The sequence below is a fragment of the Carettochelys insculpta genome, chromosome 3 (assembly GCF_033958435.1).
Source record: "Carettochelys insculpta isolate YL-2023 chromosome 3, ASM3395843v1, whole genome shotgun sequence".
Classification (NCBI taxonomy): Eukaryota; Metazoa; Chordata; order Testudines; family Carettochelyidae; genus Carettochelys; species Carettochelys insculpta.
In genome coordinates, this window is record NC_134139.1 from 51,479,542 (window position 1) to 51,483,995 (window position 4,454).

Consider the following 4,454-nt stretch of genomic DNA (forward strand, 5'->3'; position numbering starts at 1 on the left):
CCTGCCTCTGGCCAGCCTTAAAGATGCAGAGAGCCCCAGAAACCCTGTGGCAGGAAGCTGAGTGCATGCAAACAGCAGAGCTACAAGCTGCTGTGTAACACACCCTCACAGCCACTCCCGATTCCACACTGATGGCCCCAAGCCAGCTGCCCTATGACCTGCTGGGGCCCTCCTGGGAGCTGCAGGAGGGGTTCCGGGAGCCTCTCTGGGGCACAAAACACCAGGTCCCTTTGTGGATTGGGCCAGAGATCAAGGACGTCCTCAGTGTCTGGGCTGAGGAGGACATTCCATTGGATCCCTTTGCAAAGAGGTGCAACACCCCAGCATACGCCCGGTTAGCCACCAGCCTTGTGGACAGGGGCCATCCTGACTGCACCATGTAGCAGGGGCAGACAAAGGTAAAAGAGCTCCAGCAGAGGTACACCCAGGCCCCAGACAGTCACTGGAGGTCAGAGGCAGGACCCACAACCTGCCCCTATTTCAAGGAACTCCACCAGCTCCTGAGGGGTGAGGAGGATGCCCCACAGCTGACTGCTGCTGTGGACACAGCCGAGGAGGTCCCCCCACTGCTGCTGGATTGGAGGAAGAGGAGCAGCAGCCAGGGACCCGTCCACAGCCAGACACAGGGTCTAAGCCCAGCAAGAGCACATTGGTGGTCACCCTGGACTTGGGCCCCTCCAGCAGGGCCACATCCAGAGCATCTCCAGACCTCTTTGAGAGACCCTCCAGTAAGTAACCTGCATGTCACACAACCTACGGCACGGGGGAGGTGGGGCAGATGGGGTGTGCTGCAAGGCTCGACAGGCTGGCTCAGGTGGGAGCTCATGCTGAGGTCCCTATATGAGCAACCATGTGCAGGGCAGCATGTCCCATCTGGACCCAGCACATGGCCCCTGGGCACGGGCCCCACCTGCTGCCAGCCTCATGGGAGGCTGGACAAGCCCCAGGCTCAGGGGGAGGGAGGGGCCTACCAGCCCCTGTCACTGCTGGAAACGGGCCATCCACACGGTCAGAAATTTTCACACAGTACATGTAGTTTGCAATTTGAACATGTACATGTACCTTTATTCTGCTTTCATGCACACAGAATCAATGGCCAATCCCAGCCGTACAAAGATTCCTTTGATCTCCTTACTCTGATCCCTGTAAGAACTATACATGACATTCACTGCTGCTGCTAAACGTGCCCTATATCACCCCATAAGCTAACCTTTACACATCAAACACTGTAACTGGAAATACGTTTTGGATAATTTTCAAATTCTTTTTTGGTTAGTAAAGGTTGAAAAAAAAAAGTATACTGCCATTCATGACATTTTCCAGTCAACTGAGAATTCCCATTAGTAAAGATCCGGATAACAAAGAGTATTCTGTATATGAGAACCCGAACACAAGCAGAGTGGGTCCCAGGAGAGCTGAAAAAATAGAAAGCCCTTGAAAAGGGGCCTTGTCCATTAAGTTGAAAGCCAAAAAGGTGCATAGAAGGACCCAGCCAAAGAAAGACATGTCTGAGAATTTTAAATTTATGTATTTATTGATGCTATACAGTAATCTAACTTATTACATTCTGTATTATCTTCCTATGAGCTCCCCTCCATCCACCCACCACCACCAAGTGCTTTTATTACAGTAAAGAACAGGCAAAATGAGTTGAAACTTCTGAAAGTGTTCTAGATTAACTTAGAACTGCCTAGGCAATGTCATGTTCTACAGCACCAGGAACTCAGAATCTCCTGGAACATTCTGGTGTACCCTCTGACCCCAGGGCGCCAGTTCTGAACCATTACAGAGTGCCCTGCAACTTAATCATAGAATCATAGGACTGGAAGGGACTTTAGGAGGTCATCGACTCCAGCCCCCTTCTTCAAGCAGGATCCACCCCAGCTAAGTCACTAATTTGCCACCTTCACAAGTCTTCTACAGCAAAGTGCATTAATTTGCCACCTTCACAAGTCTTCTACAGCAACCAGGAGCTTAGCAGCTTCCATGGTGCTGCATAGCTCCTGGGACCTTGGAATTGTGTTCTGAAACCCAGGTAGAAATGATACAGTTTAGCTGTGGTGTGTATTTGTTCATTAGAGAAGGAGCAAGGCACTGCAGAAAACACCACGTGCCAAAAGGCTGCACAGAGGCCTCTGTGGGGAGCGATACAGTTAAAGAATGACCTGAGAAAAATAAGCAAAGCCTGCATTACATTTACTCCTGCAACAAGCTGGAGCTTCCTCACTATCCAGAGTTTGTTTTGAGGGTTTTTTTAGGGGTGGCATATTCTGAATTCCCCCATTTCTCCCTCCATCAGTCTCACATTTCTCTCTCCTGGTCTGCCTCCATTTAGGCACACCTCCCTCCAGAGCCCTTTAAATGCTGCTCAGTGTGGTCTGCATTTGCACTGCTGAATAAATGTTCTTTGGTTTAGCTGCTTCTTCAGTCTCTTTACAACCCTGGGGGATACAGCAGGAAGGTTTTGTATTTAGACAAAAAGAGGCTTTTTGTATAGCAAAAGAACCCCCCGCCCCGAGTCTGTTTTATTTGTTCAGTGATAGGGCTCATAGTGTCAAAAGGTAACTTATATAACCGGCTTTAACTTGCTACTGGCCTGAAATATTGTTTGTGTATGTTGTTTCATAAGGCTGATGGGAATAAAGTGCTTCCTGCCGGTACGTTGGTTCTGTCTGGTTGGCCGTTGCTTGTGTTGGCTGCACTGTTGAAGCACAGTTGAGTTCACCGTGTGATGGGAACACAGAAGGACCCCGTTTAGCCCCTGCTGCCAAGAGGACTCGGTGCCATGGGGAAGGTGGGACAAGGGTGCTCCCTGCCTACCTGGCAGCCCTTCTTCTCCCACCTCTTGATCAGAACATGTGGAATGCAACTGAAACAGAAGAGACAAAATGCTTTTGGGATCCCCCACTCAGGACTGGCACCAACCCAAATCAAATGTTTCCTTACTGTTTTGTTAATTTCTTTATTGTAATTTTATGACAGTAGCACTTAGAGGCTCAGTTAACATCAGAAGCCTATCGTACTAGGTACAACATGAATGTGTGACAGTCTTTGGCTTCACAATCTAAATAATCAGGAGCAAGGGTGAGCGAGTCTGCAGGACAAAGAGGTGAGGTGACTTGCTAGAGGCCAAACATTGAGTTGGTGGCCAAACTGGTAACAAAAACAGGGTCAGCTCATTCAGTGGCCAGAGGCTAATTGGTTAAATCTCCCTGCCTTTCTTATTAGAGTGTGAATCTTTGAGGAGACGACAAATGTGGCAAGAAATATGGCTTTATTTATTTTTTGCTGAATCACTACAACGTTTTACAGAATTCTCCATAGCCTGGAGGGCCAACTTTGAGGGTATCCCAACCTATTACACTGAGATATATCACTGACGCTAATCCACTGTGGCTCCTGGAGGACAGCTGCATAGTGAAGGCCCCATTTTCACCACTCTGCTAGCACAGCTATGAACAGGTGTATTGTCAGTGGCCATGGATAAAAATATACATGTCATTCAGCTAGCTGCAGCTAAGAGCTGCTGTCAGGATAGGAGAGCAAAATGACTCTAAAATACTAGGGTGAGAAAAATTCTAGTACTCTGCCCTTTGGGTTGGGGGCCAAGCACAGAGAAGGGCAGACTAATGATCAGAGGCCAGGGGGGTGAGAAGACTCAATTTTGTTTGTTCTCTTGTTTTGGGGAGCTGTTTTACTCTGTTATAGTGATTTGAAAGACAAAAGTGAACGAATTGAACTTTGGGATCTAGGGATATACCATATAGTGGAAAACTGCTAATCTACTGCAGACCTCCACATTTCCCCTGGAAATCGCCACTTTCTCTTCACCAAACAGAAGCTATTCATGGCCTGATTTCCAGACAGCTTAGGGTGTGCCGTCACATGTCAAGTTTGTGTGTACAGTTACAGCCTTGCTTGTGCTCTGCAATGAAGGAAGTGGTGATCATATCCATCTACCTGCTTGTGAGACCAGTTACCTGATTTGCACATGCTACTGCAGACTGCTCAGTGCATGTGAGATTTCAAGAGTAGGATCTGCCGGAGCCAAAGGAACCTTCAGAGAGCTGAGGGAGGGCAAATGGAAAGCAAAGTGAAGAACTGATGGGGGAGACAGGAGAGAAATGAGAAAAATGCATTTCAGGCTGGAAAGGATGGCGGGGCAGAGAGAAGAGCAAATACCATGGGGAAAAGGTGGAAAAATGTTGAAAGTGCTGAAAGGAGAAATATGATAGGTGAGAAATAAGCAGATTGTAGACTGGGAGCCTTAGAACATTTTGATGTTTTAGTCAATCCAAATGACATCTAGAGCACAGGGAGAGCAGCTGAGACAGGTGGGACCAGGGAAGTGGGTTTTCCTTCCAATTCTGTTGCTGAAGCTAAAGTTGCAGCCTGTCAACAACCCCCTGTGCTGCTTCTCTGAAATGGTGTGAGAGCAGGAGCAAATGAGTTTG